We start from the raw sequence: 22,445 nt of genomic DNA, 5'->3' as shown, positions 1-22,445 counted from the left end.
GAACCACAGAGATTGGAAAGTTTGTTTAGGTTATGAAGTACTTAAAATGTTACCTAATTTAATTATGAAAATGATGATTTGTTTTGTTTTAACACTAAGATAAACAAGTAAAAATGATAATTCTAAAAGTAAAGAAAGTGTAGGGCATTGATTTCACTCAATCCTTAAGCACATGGTATATTGTATTCCTCTCGGATTTCTTTAACAAATGCAATACGAGCGCGTAATGATTGTCAATCACACGACGACCTCAACATGAAATTACTTTAGTTAATGACAATGATAAACCATCTATTCATACACAAGTCATTCAACTCAAATCTAGGGTTGAATGATTCATGCTTCCTAGTATGGATTATAAGGTCTATTAATAAGCATACACATCTATGGAAAAAGCATAAATCATCTTAGTTTAACACATAATCTCCACATAAATTTACACTAATATGGAAAAGCAATTAAGCAATAATTAAACTAAAAAGAGTGTGGAGAGATATGTGCTCCCTAGCATGAGTTTATCAAATTCACATAAATTATGTCATAAGCACCATTACACAACCATCCTTAGGTTATATAATCATCACACTTACATAGAAATCCAAGAACAACACAATTTACCCCATGGCCTTTAGAAAGAATTCATCAACACCCTACAACTAAATTAGCCACTCATGGAGTTATGAAATTCTCTTATAGAAGAAGAAGAACCCATTACTCTAGAGGATATAAAAACTACAACCTTGATTATTGAATCTATTTTTAACAACTAAAAATACTCAAGAACAAGCTTAAAAGAAAAGAAATTCTAAATAAAACTTAAAGAACAAGCTATGGGTTCTGGAATTTAAGGATTCCAGAATCGTTTTCAACATAAAATAACACAAAAACAATAGAAAGAAGAAGAAAGAGTTGCTGGAAATGTAAAGGAACTAGCAAGAACACTTGAATAAATGAAACTTCAACTTCAATTTACTATAAAAACGAGTTTAGACTAAGCTATAGTACAAACTTATCTTGAGAATAGCTCTCTGGAAAATATGAAGAAAAGGGTGCATCACTTAGATGCACAAAAACTAAGAAAAATAATTTATCAACTAAAAACTACCTATCCCCCAACCCATACGTTCATCCTCTATTTATAGAGGTTTTGGAACAACAACCCTAGCTCTAACACTCATTCTCCACCGTGCAAAATAATGGTGCTAACTTTTGTTTTGAACCGCACAACTTGAGGATGATTTAGAGCCACACAAAAAGCTGCCGACATCTGAAGATATTTCTGGAATGTCCGAAGTCGATCGATCGAATTGTTTTGCCTTGTAAATGTCGATCGATCGACATTTCGATCGATCGAATGTTTCACTCAGTAGAGTTTCGATCGATCGAATACACTTGATCGATTTTCTTCTCCTTGGCAGTAACACTTGATCTTCACATATCTTCATTAGGCTTAATTTGTTGATTTTTCCTTGTTTTTCAATTAAGACCTAAAAAAGAGATGAAACACTAAAACATACTAAAACGTTATTTAACAACATAAATTAGGGTTTAACATATGTAAATTAAGGGGCGTTGAATGTAAACATTCAACGCTTATCAGGTAGTCACTCGACAAAGCTGTGCGGTTCTTTCTTGTGTGGCGAGTGGCCAGTACGCGCCGGGGAGTGTCCTCTCTGGATTAGCGAGTGAGGGTCATAGTTTGCATATCCGGCTTCGTTTAGTGTCAATCTGGGCTTCTGGAGGTCGTTCGATGCTTGAAGGGTTCCCGGAGTAGGCGTGTGTTCTGCACGCCCTAAGCTTCGGCTGCGGTTCTCTTGGTGCTGGTTTTCTGGTTTTTTTTTGTTTGTATTTGTACATTTTTGTATCTTTGTTCACAATCTACCTTTTAGTAGCTGCTTTAAGCCAGGATTTTTCCTAACTTAGTGGATGAAGTTTCTTCAGCTTTATTCACTACAATGGCCTATGGGCGCTGATGGAGCCTTTGGGCAGTGTTCTCAGTTTCTTTACTCCTGTATTTGTTCTGTGGCTTTGGCCTTGTTGTAATTCCCTTGGGGGTTTCATTTCAACAATGAAGGTTATGGAGTTTGTTAAAAAAAATAAAAATATTAACAAATTTCTAAAAATATTTAACTAAAATAGCCTAATATTCAGTGCCTCAAATGCTCAAACTTCAACCACCATAATCACATGCAAGAAGACAACACGGTAACCCTCCGAACATCCTGAACAAACCAACAAATTCAAATAAATACAAGCTTGATAAAGATGTTAATAGTGATCTTTTAGAAGTTGTGTATATTCTTTTAAAAGTTTAATAATATTGTGTTATGTAAATTTTCTTGAACTTTATATTTCCTATTTTCCTTATTATGTTATTTTTGAAATATTAATTCTACTTCTAAATATATTAAACCAATTGACATTACGAAACTTGATGTCATAAAAGCGCGCAAAATTAAGCACACACACTATGAAGGATTTAAAAATAAAGACACGTAGGGAATTCCGTCAATTAATATGCCTTTTCAATTTTTGTTTTCTAAGGTTACTGTTTAAGGATCCATGGTTATTTTATGTTATTATTAAGTTAATTATAATGGCATTTTAAAGGTTAAAAGAGTGGTGATGATATGACGTTATATATATATAGATTTGTTTATGATACATATTATTAAGACCATAAGACCATATTTGTAAATCCCGTTGATAGTAACTCACACCTAGTAAACAAGGTAATGACAGTCAAGAAGCCAACCCACCATGGACACTCAACAAGGAAATATCTTGCCTTATTACTAGCTGGTAGTCAACTTGACTACGTAGATTTTAAATTTATAAGTTTACCACTTGCAATAGTACGAATCGATTGTACTATAGTAAGGGTGATCGAACCACAGAGAAATATTGGTTGTTTTGCGTAATAGGATATGAGAAGAGCGTATCTAACTTAATTTATCAACAAAAGTTGTAGAATTGAAGCTACAACGATAAGTGAAGGAAATGAAAACAGGAAATGAAATTAACTTAAAAGAAAACTTAGGATGTTGATCATATTCAATCCTCAACCTATGCAATGCTTAAAGTCTATATGGATCTTCCTAACATGCTTGATATGAGCGCGTAATGGGCGTCAACCATTACGACGACCTCGACATGAAAATACTTTCGTTAAGACGTAATCATAAAGCACCTAGATTTACGTTAATCAACTCCACGTAAAGATTAAACTATAATTGAAAACATTTTACTCTACCAAAGGTGTGGAGTGATTAACGTGCCCTAGATTACTACTCTATAACACATCCTAATAAGTATACACAATACACGAAAACCCTAATTAGGCCACAATGATAAGATATCTAGTTTCACACCAAATCATTCCATATAAAGTTAAACTACAATTGAAAGACAATTAGACTACCAAAGGGGTGAAATGATTGGTGTTCCCTATCATACCCTATAAGGTAACTCTAATGAGAAATCGTACATCATGTCAAATAGCACCATTGAAAAAGACATCGTTCTTGTTTCCAAGAACGTTGGTTTTACTCAAAACTTCAAGGAAAACTCATAGACAAGTTAAACTCTTTTTCATGAATAAATTTGATTGGAATCTTGATACCAAAACCTTTTAGCATGGGTTTTGATACCCTCTAGCCCTCAACAATCATCAAACATCTAAAGAAAATCCTAAGAACATCAAGAATACTTCATGATTTTGGATAGGATTTGGATCAAACCCTAAGGACTAAATTAGCTAGACATGAATTGAATCTAAGTTAAGCATGAATTTAAAGGAAAGCAGTAAAGAAACAAGAAAGAAACGAATTAAAAACAACTATATTAAACTTAAAGAAAATCGGATTACAAGAAAGAAAGAAAATGAAGAACAAGCTAAACTAAAACTTGAAATTAAGGAAAGGGGACAAGCTCTCTGGAACTAAGCCCAGAAAACGTGCACTAAAGGAAACTAAAAACGTAAAGAATTGAAGTGATACATCTGAGCAAATCCGAAATCTCAAAAGATGCATGATCTATCCTATAACCCTAATCTCATATATATAGAGAATTGGATTTACAAAAGATCATAAAGAGTGAATCCTAGCCGCACAAACAGAGCTGGTCGACGTTCATTTCTGTCCACAAAATCCAACTTTAAATTTGGATCGCACAAACAATACAAAGATCTGAAAATATCTGAACTTTCTGGAAGACACGAATTCGCTCGATCGAAATTATGTCGATCGATCGAGAAGTCGATCGATCGAATTATTGCTGTACAAATAATCGATCGATCGAAATGCCTTGGACAATTTTCCATTTTCTCAGGATCAATTTCGAACTCTGGAAATGACTAAAATACCCTTGATGTATTTTCAGGTCTAATTCAAGTATTTTGAATTAGATTTCAACTAAGACCTGAAAATAAGAGAAAACACTAAAACATAACAAAACGTTATATATACAATACGAACTAGGTTTAACAAATGCAAATTAAGGGGTCTTGAATTGAATAATTCAAGACTTATCACTAGCCAGCCCTATAAGAGAAGATTCTACAACGTTACTTGATGCAGATAAAGAAATCAATTATGCAAATACTCAATCACTCCAAATAGAAAAAGAATACATCTTGCAAAGAAGTTGTCAATCCACCACATAAGGAATAACAATCAAGTCTGCCATATCTGTAATTAAAACAATTCCATAATATATGTGATTGTTATGTAAAAATGACTTGTGTATAAATTGATTCATGCATTGTTAATAATATTCACACAGAAAGTGAAAGAGTTACAAAGCATATCAATGTTTTATCATTTATGGTATCAGAGTTGTTCAAGACCAAAGTCTAATTTTTATTTATTTATTATTATTATTATTTTTCCGATCCTATGGATTCTTTCGCCTCAAACACATCCTCAACCACTATACCTGCAATCATGCCTTCCCCTCACTACAAAAAAAAAAAAAAAAAAAAAAAGACAATTTGGCGTCGTTTTTATTAGCGTCAGTTATGAGAAACGTCGCTAAGTTTAGTACTTTGCGTCGTTTAAAACATAAAAGATGCTAATGTAACTTTTTAGCGTCGATTGATTTTTGAAACGATGAAAAATTGGTACTGAAAATTAATTTAAGTAACCCCGGCCCGCGCAAAAACTTGCGCACATATTTTAGCTTCTTCTCTCCTTTCTTTTCACACACCACGCCGCCCAGCATCTTCACCCCTTTTTTTTTTCCCCCATTTTCCCTCTTTCGGCTGCTCTTTCGTTTCGATCAGTGTGGCTAAACCAAGCAATTTTTTCAAGGAATCAGAGATCCTTTTGCAAAGGTATGAGCTTCCTTCTTTTTTTTTTTTTTCTGAAGAATATGGTCCTGCTCTTATTTTCTAGGGTTTGCTTCACATTGGGTATTTCTTCATATATATATATATATATATATATATATATATATATATATATATATATATATATATATATGTTGTTTGTATTTGAATCTCGATTTTTTTTTTTCCTGATGTTTTGGATTTTGATGTTTTGGCTGTTTTATTTTTTATTTTATTTTATTATTATTTTATTTTTCTGTTTGTTTTTGGAAGTTTAGTATCTGTTTGTTTGTCGAGGAAATGGAAGGAAAATGGGGGGAATATTTTGTTTTTCTTTTTCTATTTTTAGATTTGGTTTTGATTATTGTCCATGGTGAAATTTTTTCAACATTCGTGAAGAAGCGCAACAGAGAACGTTGGGTAATCGAGGATTTTGGTTTTGTTAGAGCAACAAAACGTTTGTGTCCTTTCCTCTTTTTCTTTTTAAAAGGAATCGATCAGTGAATTATCATTGAATAGCTGAATGATATGGTTGCCAATTTACTTATCTACATGATGCACTGAATAGCTGAGAAAGAAAGCAACATATTTACCTTTCAATTTTTCAATTTTGACAAGCATTTCCTGAGTCTTTTCTCATGTATTCCCACCATCTCCACCTTTAATTCTACAGTCTGCAAAACAAGATACCAGGCTTAACTAAAACGTGCTACGAAGGAAACAATTGCATTTTCTTAGAATAATGAGTAATGCCCTGTTTCTGCTTACTGGAACTTAAAGTTCAATATCGTAGTTGAAGCAAGAAAATAATAAATACTGTGAAAATTAGTGACTGTCCATTTAAGACGCACCCACAAAGAGCAAGACAAAGGACCTCAAAGATCGCAATGAAAACATAAGAAGTGTAAATTATGTACCTCCACCTGTGCTCTGCTTTGCTTGGCTTGTTTTTGGGTTCCGTAAGTACTTTCAGCCCTAGAGGAGGGAACATTATCACATAAACTAGCTAGTCCAATAAGCAGCGAATAGATGCCCTGCAGAGGAGGGAAACCAATTGGTAGTCTGTTGCCAGTTGATACTCAAAAGCTCGACTGTCATGAAGTCAATTAGTTAGCTGTTATTCAACAGTCAAACAACCTTCTTTATGCATTGTAAATACAATATATATATATATATATATATATATATATATATATATATATATATGGTGATAAAATGCTTAACAGTCGAATACAGAGAATGAGAATAATTCATCCAATTTTTAATTAACATGAAGAAGATAGCCTGAAGGTGAAGCAAAATCAAAGCAAATTGACCCAATGAGCTGTTCGTTTTAAAAGTACGGACAATGACTTATGGGCCCAAGTACAGGCTCTAAAGATAAATAAAAATTAAAAAAAAAAAAAAACAAGGTTATCTTGATCCAAAACTAAGCCTATAACAATGTACTTGGTCATTACCGCAAGCATAAACAGTAAGTAAACACATGGGCCTAAAATCTCAGTCACCAACATTGAAATTTCAATTAGAAAAAACACAATCAAACTTTCTATAAAAGTGCACCCAAACACTCTCTCCATAATCAACTAGAGAAAATAAGAGAACGAAGCAAACGCTCAAGCATAGAAGTTTTAAACAGGCCAGTAGTACACTTTATTTGATATTAGTATGTTTATAATATATGTTGATTAGTAGGCTTAGTTGTTAAACATGCCCTTATTTCTCTGGCGTGGAGACACATCTCTTTATTATATTTGTAATAATTGTATAACCACCAAATTCATATTCACTTTATTTTATTTTACAATTGTGTGTATATATATATATATATATATATTTGCAATGTAGTGAAGACATGGACAAGAGATGGATGAGAAAATTGAGAGGATCAAAAGAGTATATGGATGGGGTTAAGGAATTTATGATATTTTCAACCGCCAACTCCAAAACTAAAGGATTCATTGTGTGCCCATGTAAGAAGTGTTGTTTGGGCATGACATTGCGAAAAGATGTTGTGTATGACCATTTGACATCGGGAGCAGAGATTTTGGAAGGTTACACCGAGTGGATAATGCATGGGGAACAACCTAACCCTTCCTACAATAAGGATCCAATAGTCAAAGAGTTCACTGGAAGTCCCATCGATAGGATGCCAACACATGATTTGCAGAAAACCATGCTATCATCCGCAAAGAAAAGGTGACTTAACCGAGGGCCCCTAGGAGAAGTAGGACCCAGTAATGACCCCATCTGTTCAGCTTTGTTGAGTAACACACTAAGAGCTTTAGCACATAGGAGGAACATGTATGGGAAAATAGGATCCCCCTACCTAATCCCCCTTGAGAGACTTATAGTCCTTACTGGATTTTTATTCACTACCACATAATATGTAACAGTCTGAATACAAGTCATCACCAAGTGCACCCATCTTTATCAAAACCCAACCGAATCATTACTGCCTCCAAAGAAGACCATTCAACTCGATCATAAGCCTTGTTCATGTCAAGTTTGATGCCCATATACCCTAATTTGCTCCACATCCTTATTTGCATGGTGTGCATTGTTTCGTAGGCAGCAAGAATGTTATCTGCAATCAATCGTCCGAGGATGAATGTACTCTGTGTACACGAAATAATTTCTGGCAACACTACCTTTAGTCTATTAGCCAGAATTTTAAAAATCAACTTGTAAATAACATTACACAAACTGATAGATCTAAATTCAGTTACAATACCTAGTGAAGATATTTTTGGTATGAGGGCTATATGAGTTTTATTGATCCCAGCATCCATAGCACCAGAGTTGAGAAAATTAAGGATGGTAGAACATACCTCAGAGTGCATAGTAGCCAAATTATGTTGATAAAAACATGCAGAGAAGTAATCGGGACCCAGGGGCCTTCAGTGATGGCATCTGATGTAATGCAACAGAAATCTCCCTAATTGTGAATTCTGCCAATAGTTTTTGGTTCATCAATGGAGAAACCTTTCAATCAAGAGTATAATGCCCCATATCTTAAGATATAAAATATAATATTATAAAATAGAATTTAAGACCTAATATTAAATCAAATTAATAAATATTCATTAGCTTTATAAAATTCGATTTAATAAAACATGAAATATTATTGGATTCTAATAATATCACTGAATAATTAAATAGATAGACGCTTATATTCGGTAGTTAAATTAGAGTATAATAATATTACTAGTTCGATTGGTGTTATTATAATATTAATTTATGTGTGATATTTATCATTGTGCATAAATATTATTTGGCATAATATTATTCAGTATAATAATATTCTCCGTGTAATAATATTATTGAGAGAATAATATTAATAATGAAAGAAACTATATTCAAAACGGGTTTAAAATAATAACTTTAATGAAATAGATTAAATAAAAAAAAAGACTCAAAAGTAAAAATATTTATAGAAATCAATAAGTTTAGTAAAAAACTTGATCATCAAATTTGTTCTCACTTCTCTGCTCATGAAATCAAACCTTCCCTTCAATTGAAAACACACCCGACAAGCCCTTCTCTTCTTTTACTCTTTTTCTCTTCTTACTTCTTCTTCTTCTTTTCTCCTTGTCTTTCCTCTTCTCTGGCCGAAACACAGAGAGACCGAGAGAGTGGGATCAGAGATGAGAGAGAGAGATCAGTTGAGGGAGAGATGCAGACGAGAGGGAGAGAACCCGATAGAGACACAGAGAGAGGAACCGAGCGGGAGAGAGACACGAAACAGGGAGGGAGAGCTGGAGAAGCGGGAGAAGACCCGATGAACCCTGTGACCGTCGACGCCGAGGGAACCAGGACCTGATCTTCCGGTGGATCAACGCCGGCGAAGCAGAAGGTGATTTCCGGCCATATGAAGTGGTTTCCGGCGACGGGCAGAAAACCATCCCTTTGATGATTTCCGATCGGTTTCTCAGAAACTCTTAAGGGTAATTTCTTGTAATTGATTGAGTGATAAATTCTGGAGTATTTTTGTGTTGTTTGATTATGGATTTATGGGTATGTAATTAATGTGAATTTCTTGTTGGTTTTTGGTGTGTTCGGACGGTTTGGTGTGGGGTGTGATCTCCCCTCTTTTGGCTGATCATGGGTATGGAGTTGGGCTGTTGTGGTATGAAATTTTGAATGTGTGTGTGTGTGTTGGCTAAGCAGTGGTGCAAGAACTGATTTTTGACTGAATTTATGCGTTTTGGGTTGATGTTAGCCGATTGAAACTAGGTGGTGATTTTGGATGGCATTTTGATGTTGGCCGTGCATGGACTGATTTGGGGGTTATTTGGGTGTTACGGCCAAGCCCAGTTCCGGCCAGTTACTGTGATGTTGGGGGTTTTTCCTTGATGAACCGAATCAGTGGACTCTTTGAAGCTTGGTCCGATTCCCTTGTGTTAGTTGTGTTCCCTATTCCGGTTATCTTCCTTGTTATGGTTGAAATTACTTTGAAGCAGGATTTCTCCTGATTTAGCCGTGTCTCTCTTATTTCTGTTGTGATTAATTCTGGAGATAGTTGGTAGTTGATATAACTGAATATGTTAGAAATTATGTTATTATTAATCTTAAAGTGTTGATGCTTAAATCCTCCCTGTTTTTGTTGGCCGTGTGATGTTTGATGGGCTGAATGGGTATTTGAGTATTTGGTGTTGATTTTTGATAAAGATCATGGGTGTTTTGTCATTCTGGTCGAGTGGATTGATTTGTGATATTTTTATATTAGTGTTTTGCTAATTGCCGAATGGTTTGAGAATTTTTAATATGTTATTAGAAATAGTTTTAATTAAAACCCTAGGAGTTTTTAATAGTTAAATGTGCCTTTTGGGACTTAACAGAATATGACTAATACTTGTGGATGAATGGTATTTCCTGAGGGGTGGTTCACGGCTAAGTTGGGTATTTTGGTAGTTGTTTTGTTGGTATATTTTATTATTATGATTTTAATGTTTAAAGAAAAATGATTTTTGGAATGTTTAAATAAGGTGTGGAATGATATGGATTTTAAAATGATTTATGAAAATACGTATATATAGGTAATTGTCAGTAGAAATCAATGTGTAAGGCTTAAATATGTTAAATTAAGAATGATTTTATGAGTAATAATAATGATATTCTGTATCCGTAAATATATGGTTATTGCAGATAATGAGCAACGAGAACTATACCAAAGAGCTGTGAGTATTTCTTACTCACCGAGTGTGATACCAGTTGATTTTCAATAGTATTATGGTTATGGATTTATTTATTTGTTTGTACATATGAATTTGCATGTTTTTTTATTTTTAATTAATAAAGTTATGCAACAAAGCTGGCAGAGCCATTTGTGGGTGTGATACCCGTGAAAGATTAATATTAAAAAATAGGAGGTGTCCAGGTTGAACAAATAAGCTATTAGTGTGAGGAGCTGGTGCTTTAGAAACCAGTTAAAAGGCATGAGATTGCAACGAGATGAGTGAAAGAAAGATGATCTTTTAAGACTTACATTAAAACTATCACTGTATCATTACTTTATAGATATATTTATATTCAACTCATGACCGCGGATCATGAATTGCATATACATATAAATATAGAGTTATTTTACATTGTGTTTTTCCTTTCTAAATAAATTTATAAGCATCATATTATTGAAGACAGTTGACTCACTATAATTTAATCACATGTATGTGATTGTGGAAGTATACGCAATTACATACTTGTTGGTGCAGGCTCTAAGGTTCTAAAGGTGAAGGATTGGACTATGCTAACGTTAAAGATTTAGAGCTAATGATAATGTAGTTGATTATATTTTTTTGTAATCATCAATATTTGTAATCTTTTAGTCCGTAACATGTTTAGAAATGTTTGTATTTAGTAGGTTTTTTATGTATGCTTTTCATGTAATGCTTATGTGTAATTGATGACAAGTTATGATCTAATTAGTTAAATAAACTCATATTAAACGTATAGAGGTATTTTAGTTAGCTCAACGTGTTATGGTATAAATTCATAAGTCTTTAAGTTGAAAAAAAAATATATATTCCGCTACTAAATCTTATCTATACTACTGATTAGCACATGCATGGAAGAATTTAGAGTTGCAATCACCAAACCGGAGCCAGTTTTCTTTGGCTCTTTGTTTCGATTTCATCTCTTCTTACTCCATGAGGGCATGCAACTCTTCTTTAATGGGGGCTTTTGTATCCGGAAGAGCAGTATTGTCTTGCATCTGGAGCAAATGTAGCTCCTGTTCTTTCTTTGATATTTGCTCATATATATAAGGGCAATTATATATATATATATATAATTGCCCTTATATGAGGTCTCACCGGCCCTTATATCATATTTTTTTTCTTCTTCCAATATTACATATCTTCTTCAATTCTTTCTTATGCAGAAAATAGAGAGAACTGTTCGAGAGAGGGAGATTCAAACTCGTCGGATCTCGTGGACGAAGATCCAGGCCGGATCTTCATCTTCGGCCCTCTGTCATTTCTGGTTTTTTCTCCCCAAGCCAACATCTTTGAAGCTAAATCTATGCTCCTACGCCAGTTTTTGGATGACATGCTCCTCAGTTGAGTTCACCGTTGCCAGCCGTCTCAGCCGCCACCAATCTCATCCTCTCCTGACGCCCTCCACCGGCGCGTGGCCTGCATGCACCAGTGACTGCTTCTCACTGGCCAGCGCGTGCGGCCCAATGCTTCTCATTGGCTAGGTCTGATGGTGTTTTCGGTGGTCCCTGGTGTCACACGGTAGCAGGGAGGTCTCCAGTGCAGGCGCGTGATCTACACGTGCTGTCACTGGCGACTCAGTTCCTCCCATCTCCTCTGGTTTTAAAGAACCATAAAAAAAGAAAAAAAAATTAAAAAAGAAAAAAGGAAAAAAAGAAAGATATATATTAGAACGTTCAATGGTTGTGAGTGGTCGGCAACCCACAGTAGTACCTTGGGGTGGTTGCACCACTACCGGAGTACCTCGTGGTGGACCCATTATGTACTCCGGGGGTGGTGTGACCATTATCGGTGCTGACCTGGGATCATCTAGCCACCTTTAATTGGCATCAAGGTTGGTCGATACCACACTCGAAGCCTTTCGGGGGTGGCCAAAGCCCACTCCAATGGCACCGAGGGTGGCCGCATCATCCCTGAATCACCTCATGGGTCCACCAGGTGTGGCTACCCCCAGGTTCTTCTGTTGGTGGCTGGCCACCCCAATGAAAAAAAATAAAAATATCAAGAGGTGTTTTTTAGTAATTTTGATTCAATTCTAAGTAGGGCATATCTTTTATAATCAAATTAAGGAATGCCAATACCCATTTCATTTCACATTCATTCATTCCTAGTAATAACTATTCCAATTTTCAATGGAATACTTATTTTGCAAACTTTGGCAACTTAAGATTTCTCTTATGAAAAGTTTAAGACAAATTCATGCATAATACAAGTTAGAGGCTAGTTGACTTAAAAGTAGGGTACCTCCCTCAAGGAGGATCCTAGTCTTAGAATTCATTTTCAAATTCAAAACAAGTTTCATGCCTTTTTATTTATTTATTTATTTATTTATTTATTTATTATTATTATTATTATTATTATTATTTTTATTTTTTTATGAGGGGAGTGAGTTGTTCTGAAGATATCTACCTCTAAGGACTTGTACGACGTAGAAATTATTAGAATTCAATTGAATTTATCACCCCATTTTTTGTTACAAGTCTCCTATTGATATCATACATTATACATTTTTCTTAATCACAATCCCCCTTAGGGTTTAAAGGTTAAAATTGAATTCCACGATTTTGGAGTGAATTGAACTTCTATTCCTTTTGTTTTTTTTTTTTGAAACCCTACCAAAACATTTTAAGCAACACATCTGTGGAAGCACAAAAATATCTTATGAGCGTAGTTCTCCCTGTTTGAGACAACAGTACCTTCGATCACCTTCTACCTAGAGATTTTTTTCTTGAAACTTTTCTCAAATTTCTTCGGAAGTTATCTTTTTGAACGTTCAATAAAGAAAATCCATTAGCAACTTAAATTGCTTATGGGGAAGATACTTAGTATGGAAAACTCTACCTCCAAATTCAATGAAAATCAACTTCAATGCGGTGGTCTGCAATTCCTTCTTAATTATTGCAGTTCAATTTTTATTTGGTCAAATAAATCTTATAAATTGTTTCTCACAATCACATTTTCAAATTATCTCAAATTCATGCAAATAAATTGAAAGGATACTAATCACTTTGCATTTCAGTGTTGGACGCAGAAAATTGTCTCACTGCCCAAATGTTTAATTGTTTTTGCATGAAGTGTGTGAAGTTGCCAAGGCTTGTCTTCTCAAAAGAACAAAGGACAATATCGTTTAGTCCTTGGGTTTCAGCATCTCTCAAAGAACAATACTTGGTTTTTCAAGTTTTTTAGTCCCTCTTCAAAAATAAAAATAAAAAGGAGAAACTCAAAGAAAAATAAATAAATTAAAAGGTAAGTGGGTTATATACTCCATTTTTAAGTCTTTGTTGGCCTAATAATTTTGCCTCTCATAATTATCTGTCTGAATTTTTATTTAGTTAGACGGGTTTTATAAGTGATTTCTCATAATCACCGATTCAAATACTCTAAAATTCAAACAAATAATTTAAGAAAATTGCTGTTACGGGTGCAACGTATGGAAGACGTTAGAAAATTCTGGAGGAAGTTATGAGCTAGCGCCCACCATCTGCGTTTTATGTTACTTTAGTATGCGTTTTGTATTTCAATTCCAGCTTGTGTTAATGTACGTTGTAGAGTTGGGCGTTTGATATTGTGTACGTACAGCATGCGCCCATGCTGCGTTTTATTCAGCCTTGTTTGCGTTTAAGGAATCCAACAGTTGTAGGCTTCTGTTGGTATATGTTCTAATAGAATTGGTTATTTAGGAGGAATTGCAGTCGGGAAAAGGCAAGAAAAAGAATATTGATGTTGAGTTATTTCTTGGAGAGTTGAGCCTGTCGAAGAGCTAGCTTTTATCTACTAAATTCCAAAATCCCATCAACATTCATCTTCTTCTCCATCAAACTCTCGATTACCATTTCTGCAATTTATATACTCCATTATTACTGTATTCCTTATAATCAAGTGCAAGGTCTTTCATATCTATTCAAAACTTCAGCATTTGTCGGTGGAAAATGCAAGATCCATGAATGGGACAAGCGGTCCATCCACGTGATTGACCATTTTTGTATTCCAACTAATTACTTTGACAATTCTTTTCACCTTGATTAGTCACCCTTACTAATGCAAGTTAGAATGCATGCGATCTATCTCCCAAAAGAGAATGAGCACCAACAGCTTTTGTTCGCGCGCGTCCCATTTGTCTCCTTATCTTTTGATCACTTTTTTCACATAATCACCCTTGCTAATCAAGTTAAAATGCATTCGATCAGTCTCCCAAATGAGAATGAGTACCAACAGATTTTGTTCGCATGCGTCCCATCCGTCTCCTCTTATCTTTTGATCACATTTTTTACAAAGCACTTAGACAAATTATGGAACATTTTAATAATTTATTTTTCACGTTTCTCTTTTTTGACTATTGAAGCTGTTTTAATTTCTTTGCCGTAAATACATTGTAGAGTTGGATAATTGAGAATTTCAGAGTCATATCATATATATATATATATATATATATATATATATATATATATATATATATATATATATATATATATATTTTTTTTTTAATAATTTATTTTTCACGTTTCTCTTTTTTGACTATTGAAGCTGTTTTAATTTCTTTGCCGTAAATACATTGTAGAGTTGGATAATTGAGAATTTCAGAGTCATATCATATATATATATATATATATATATAAGTTGAGTTCCAACTTAGAGTTGGTTTAGAATTGTGACATGTGGTATAAAACATTAATCTGGTCTTTTAAGTAAAAAAGCCAGTAAATTTTAAAGGTTGAATCGGTTTTACTATGATTTGCATAAAAATTTTGTGCTTTAATGAAAATGTCATGGGTGTGAATCTTTATGAGACCAAAATAAGGGCTTCTTTTGCATTATATATATATAGCATTAAGTGGTGGTGAGATTTTTATTTTCGAATTTTTTTTAAGCCACGGCCATGTACCGTTTTCCAAGATTTTATTTTAAAAAATATTCCTTATATGAGATTTCATTAAGTAAATTTAATGTACGCTATTATGGTGTTAGAATTGCTACTCTCCAAAACTATAGAGGCAAAATTTAAATGGAAAACTTCACTTATAACCCCTGATCTTTCATCACTTTTGAAAAAAGATACCAAAACATTAAAAAATATTAATTTAGGATATTCATCTTTCAATTTCAATCATCGGTTAGAATTTTTTGTTAAATCATATCAAAATTCTCAAATTAGTACCTCGGTTTTTATTTTTATTTTTATTTTTTAAAAAAAAAATTATAAATTTTTTCAAAGATTCAGATATGGGTATTTTTACAAATTTCGTTAAATTCTAGACAACACCTAAATCCTAGTGTTTTTGCATATTGAAAGAGGTGATATATTTTGTCACACGCCTTTTTTTAACCTATAATGAAAAGTACGATGAAGATGCATTTAAATTTTAAAATTAAATTATAATGAAGAATTCCACGTATAGCATGGGTTATGAGCTTGAGTAATTAATTTGGAGAGAAAGAAACTCTAACAATGTGATCTTTACTTAACAAAGAAATAAGAATATCTAAAATGTTACTTGACAAGGAAATTAGATTATTAGCCACTTTGGTGTCGCCGCTAATAATAGAGCATTAGTGGTGACATACAAAATGTTTTATTTTTTAATTTTTTAAAAATTTTAATATCATTAGCGGTAACTCAAATGTCGCCGCTAATAATAAAGTATTAGCAGCAATCTGTATGTCGCCGCTAATGATAGAGCATTGGCGACAACATATGGGTCAAGTTTTAAAGTTTTTTAGTGTCCACATAAGTACTTTTAGAGGCGACATTTATCACCGTTATTTATCTATTATTAGCAGTGACTCTTTGAGGTTGCGACTATTGATCATTAGCGTCTAACTTTTAGTGACCACTCCATTAGCGGCCACATGTCGCCTCTAATGAGCTTATTTTTTGTAGTGAATGTTAACTCACCACATATAGAAAGAGGTAAATTTACCTTTAAAACTTTAACATTCATTTTTATGTGTTGGCTTAAACTTCATTTTTAATAGATGAAGTCCAACACATTGAATAGATGTCGGTCATACATAGGGTACATACATCTCTTTATGATTTGGATTCTTTCTTTCTTTCTCTTTGATACTTTGTGCTGTAAATGTTGAACATATATTACTTTGTACTGTACATGCAAGTCTCACAAGTCACAACCCATGAATTCCTTTCGTTTGTTGTTTCTTTTTAATTACTTTCTGCTGTACTCTTATTCAATTGTTTCTTTTTCTCGTTTATTTACTAGCGCATTTTGAGACTGGGGCTTCACTAGGGGAATCTATCAAGGTTTTTGGCTCGCAATAAAGCTAGGGTCCCCATCGAGCAACTAGTAGTCCTATTTATCCACCTCTCCAGACACAATATCTTGAGTATCTATGATGGTGACTACACCAATTTCAATTGTATTTTTTGATGCGAAAACGATGAAATGGGTTGGCTGGCCACCTAATAGTGGATATTAATTTTATTTTTTTTAAAAAAAAAAAGTTTTATAATTTTCTAATTAATTTCTAAAGATTTTTATTTTTATTTTATTAAATTTTTTTATTTTTAATATATTTTGGCATGTATCAATTTTTGTTGGATAGAAAAATTAACGGATGTACTAAGTTTGTTTTTTTTTCAAAACTCAGATACTATCTGCAATAAAAATTAAAAATCAGGTACCAAAAATTAAAATTTTTAAAACTCAAATACCGAAAGGATATTTAACCCTATTTATTATGATTTATGAGTTTCTTTTTCCCTCAAAACATTGAAAAATTATAACTACAGGAAGTAGAGATTAGGAAAGATAATCTATTAAAGTTTGTATTGAAAATATAATAATTAATTAATATATATATATATATATATATATTACCCATAATCTCTTATACTTACAAACAATGGCTGCCAAAAATAGTCTTTCACTAGATCACGTGATTCACGTGCGTGCCCGCCTATCGAAAACATTACCCATAAACACATATGCATAGTGAAAATTATTCCAAGTCACTTTCTCTGGGTCCTTGGGAATCATGATGATGAATGATCAAGATATGCTAATTAAATTCCAAAGTGTCGTAGACTCCTAGTCCTAGAGCAATAATTAAGCACCTTCGCAAAATAATAATAATAAAAAATCAGAAGTACCAATCATTCATTCATGAAATACCAAAAGTGAGGGGCATCCCACCGTTGATATGGATCTAGGTCACATATCAAACAGTGAAAAGGTCATGATCACTCACTATAAAAACTAATAATCAAATAAAAAGATAAAAGAAAATTAAGCAGCGTTCCCATGAGGCCAGGGTAAGTCTCATTCGGACGTACGCATGTTTCGCAAATTATAGCAGTTTAAGATATATCGTCCTACTCTTATTCAATTGTTTTATTTATTTATGAAATAGCTATTTTTGGAACTTGGGGTATATATATATATATATATATATATATATATATATATATATATATTTTTTTTTTCGACACAGTTGCTTGCAAGTGACATGGTCACAGAATTACTACTCTCCAAAACTATAGATACAAAATTTAAATGGAAAACTTTCATATAAATTATAATCCTTAATCTTTCATCACTTTTGAAAAAAATATACCCAAACGTTAAAAAGCGTCAATTTAGAGCATTCATATTTTAATTTCTTTCAATTTAAACCATCCGTTAGAATTTTCCGTTAAATCCTATCAAAATTCTCAATATATCCCTGTTTTTGTTTTTTTTTTTTTTTTTTTTTTAAAATTATCAATTTTTTTAAAGATTCAGGTATGGGTATATTTGCAAATTCCGTTAAATTCAAGACAACACCTAAATCCCAGTATTTTTGCATATTGAAAAAGATGATATATTTTTTTACACGCCTTTTTTTAACTTATAATGAAAAATACGATAAAGATGCATTTAAATTTTGAAATTTAAATTATAATGAAGAATTTCACGCATAGCTCAGGTTATGAGCTAGTGTAATTAATTTGGAGAGAAAGAAACTCTAACAATGTGATCTTTACTTAGCAAGAAAATAAGAATATCGGAAATGTTCATCCATGTTAACTTACCACTTATAGAAAGAGGTAATTAATTTACATCCGTCCGGACAACGTAACGTGGTTATACCGTTTAGATTCTCATCAGTGTTGAGAAGCTTCGAACAGTTCACGGTTGCATCCGTCCGGACGTTATGACAACACGTTCGGATGCTCTTTAGAGTTCGAGAAGATTTTAACGTTCCAGTGCATCCATTTGAAATTTGTCCCATCAAAGGAAGTTAATTAATTTCGTAGGCAGTTTGAAACTTTTCCCCCTTTCAGTTTTTAAACATTCGAGTTGTAATAGTTTCCTAACTTACTCGCTATTGTTCATTCATGTTTTTTTCAAAGGTGGGGTAGTCCAACAATCATTGTACAACCAAACAGTTCTGGATAAACCTAAAAACCACTACAAAAAAAATATGAGAATACTAACTTGTAAAATTTTACACGTGAGTGAGTATAGTAACGTGATAATACTTTTCGCGTTACTGAAATATATAGTAACGTGTAAAATCTACTTCGTAACTCAATTGTAACCTAAAACATTTTATGCATTACTAGACAATAATGCAAATATATACGCGTTACTACATAGTAATGTGAGAAATTTACGCGTTACTCCAGAATAACGTGTAAATTAACCCGTTATTTAATATATCACCTAGTAACGTGGTATTGTGCACGTTTTTCAATAAATAGTAACGTGCACATATATCACGTTAAAATTATAGTAACGTGTAATTTTGTCACGTTACTGTATCTGACACGTGTTAAAATTGTATATTTATATGCATATAAACCCTAAACCTCCCTAATTAACCATTTATGCCCTACGTATTTGTAATATTGTATATATATTATTCACATGTATTTAGTGTTTAAGTTGGGAAATTTAAAGTATATATTTAAGCCTACAAATAATTTTTAACTATTTGTTATCCCATATTTATATTTCGCGGTTGATATATTTCCATTGATTATCAACTAGCATAATCATTAAAAATCAAAACACTAATTACAATAACAAAATACGTACAATCAACCTTTGTCATATATACAATCATTCAGTCTCCACTCAAAATATAAAACTATTGTTCTTGTAAAAAAAAAAATGCAACTATTTTGTAGGGCCGGATTTGTCACGACTATCTACATCAGCAGTTGTCGTCTGATCCATATGGGAAGCACCATGGTCTTGAACCGTATCAGCTTGAACCACAGCACCTACGAATGATAAAAAATAAAATAAAAAAAAAAAAAAAGAGAAAAAAAAAGAGGAAAAAAAAAGAAAGAAAAGAAAAGAAAAGAAAAGAAAAGAAAAAAAGATAACAAATAATATGAAATAATACCCACAGACGATCTCACAAGCTGGTGAGGTGCATCACTTGTGACAGGGGGGAGGGTATGCTGAGAGGCTGGGCAGTCGACGTATTGTGGCTCAAACGAGACAGTAACTTAGCCTCACGCCACGCCCACAAAAAATTGAACCGTTCCTCTACTGCCTTGCACTCTCTCTCTAAAATAACCTTAATCTCAGCTGCACGCGCTCCCCGTTCAGCCTCCAATATTAAAGCACAAGCTTGGTTGATTTCTTCTTGCGAGACCGAGGTGGAGTGCCTAGCATGTTGAGATTGTCCCTGTGTGGGGGTATAATATGTTTGTGTGGTCCTCGGGACAGGCCTAACATTCTTCCCAACCTCTCTAACCCTGCCCGAGTACTCGAGCTTATTCCCAAACGCCAGGGCATACGCATCGCTCGAAAGCCAGTGCACCGTCCCTTTAGTGATGGTATCCAATGCAGCAGGGTCATTTGGCATTAGCTGCTCCATTCTTTGCTGTATTAAATTAGTGACATCAGACAGATGTCAATTGTAAATAAATAATTAATAAACAAATGAGCACTTTACAAACACATATTTCTCGTGTTACGTTGTTTGGATAGGTTCTATCCTTTTTTTTTTGTGTGATTTAACAAAAAAACTTGCATGGGTTGGAGGAGTGTCGCCAAACGTTTCTGCATGCCAGGAAAAACATATACCATTAATTAGTTATTGAATATATATATATATATAAATTAAATTTGGTATACATACATCATCGTGTGAAACCCTAGCAAAGCTCTCAACAATTCGGTGTATCATTCAAACGTCGCAAACCCTTCATATGAGTGGCGTACTCCTACACAATTAACATTTTCAATATGTTAGTTATATGATATTCACAACGACATAAAATTAGGGAAAGTGTAGAAAATAATAATAATAATAATAATAATAATAATAATAATAATATATTTTTTTTGTGTACCCTCCCTAGATTATAAGTGTTATATATAGTATACGTAGGGTTATGGTTTACATTTGTATACTCTATATTTATATAGTTGAAATTTAACAATTTCAATACTAAATATGTTTATATATTATTTTTCCTATACCCTAACCCTAGATTAGTGCTATGTATAGTATACGTAGGGTTAGGGTTTCGCAACTGCTTAGATTACAAGAGAATGTATGCAACTCCATCTTTTTTTTGTTGAGGTTTGTATTCTCTGCTTGAGTTAGATAATATATTTTGAACAAATGGTAATGCGCGCGCGCACACACACACACACACACACACACACACACACACATATATAGTATACTATAAATATAAATATAAATTTTATATTTTGGTTTAGTGCTATATATAGTATATAGGGTTAGGATTTATATAGTATACTCTATATAGCAGTAATATAGTGCAGGTTCAGCTAACAAAAATTCAAGTCCATTCACCTCATCAGATGAAACGACCGCTTTTTCTTTCTTTAATGTCAAAACATTTTTTTTAGTAGGCTTACTTATATGGATGGAGTCATCAGTGAGTCACAATTCAAATAAGTTTTGAACATTGACAATTAAGCTACCTTCAAACTCCTCTTTCCGATTATTATCTATTTTGCCAGTAATGATTATATACAATATCTATAATTTTTTTCATCCACGTAACCCTGATTTCTATCTTTAATTTGTGTTCATGTTAGAATGATTGTGATTGATCTCATATTTCATATTGCAGGTTCAGCATTCACAGATTCAAGTCCATTCACCTCATCAGATTAAACGATCGCTTTTTCTTCCTTCGATGTCAAAACATTTTTCTTTTTAGTAGGGTTACTTATATGGATGAAGTCATTAACAAGTCACAATTCAACCAAATTTTGAACATTGACAATTAAGCTACCTTCATACCCTTCTTTTCGATTATTTTCTATTTTGCTAGGAACGATTATATACAATATCTCTAATTTTTTTTCATCCACGTAACCCTAGATAAGTGCTATATATAGTATATATGTAGGGTTAGGGTTTACATTTGTGTATATACTTCAGCAGCTTGAGTCAGTCATTACCTCAATGACCATAGTAACACCTACAAATCCGCAGTCTCCAGCACCAAATAGAGGTAGTGGGCCGCTTGTGGGTGTGAAATCGTCTATTGGTAGTGGTCTAGTAGGTATGATTACGTTTGTGTACATTCTCTCGTTGTTTGGTGCTTTGGACTTGATATACATTTCATCATATTAATTATTTATTAACTATGTTTGTTTTATCATTCACAGGTATTTCCACGCCCATTGTGCATCCTTCACCCGTTCCTGGAGGTCTTGGTAAAAAAAATCAATGAGCATGAATAAGTACTTTTACTTTTGAAATTATTTATTGACTGTGTTTGTTTTATCATTCGCAAGTTTTTCCACGCCCACCGTGCATCTGTCACCCATTCCTGGAGGTACTGGTAAAAAAATAAACAAGCATGAATAAGTACTTTTATTTTTTAAATTATTTATTGACTGTGTTTATTTTATCATTCCAAGGTATTTCCATGCCCTCCGTGCATCCGTCACTCGTTCATG

The 22,445-nt window shown here is 33.3% G+C and overlaps 1 long non-coding RNA gene across 1 annotated transcript; it reads left to right on the top strand.

Annotated features, from left to right (window-relative positions):
- The first annotated feature begins 8,871 nt into the window (after positions 1-8,871).
- Positions 8,872-11,666, top strand: LOC133869355 (uncharacterized). The gene is made up of 3 exons (XR_009900423.1): positions 8,872-9,273; positions 10,475-10,506; positions 11,012-11,666. It is a non-coding gene; the product is annotated as an uncharacterized LOC133869355 (long non-coding RNA).
- Positions 11,667-22,445: the final 10,779 nt, after the last annotated feature.

The sequence above is a fragment of the Alnus glutinosa genome, chromosome 5 (assembly GCF_958979055.1).
Source record: "Alnus glutinosa chromosome 5, dhAlnGlut1.1, whole genome shotgun sequence".
NCBI lineage: Eukaryota > Viridiplantae > Streptophyta > Magnoliopsida > Fagales > Betulaceae > Alnus > Alnus glutinosa.
This window is presented reverse-complemented; position numbering and strand designations above follow the sequence as displayed.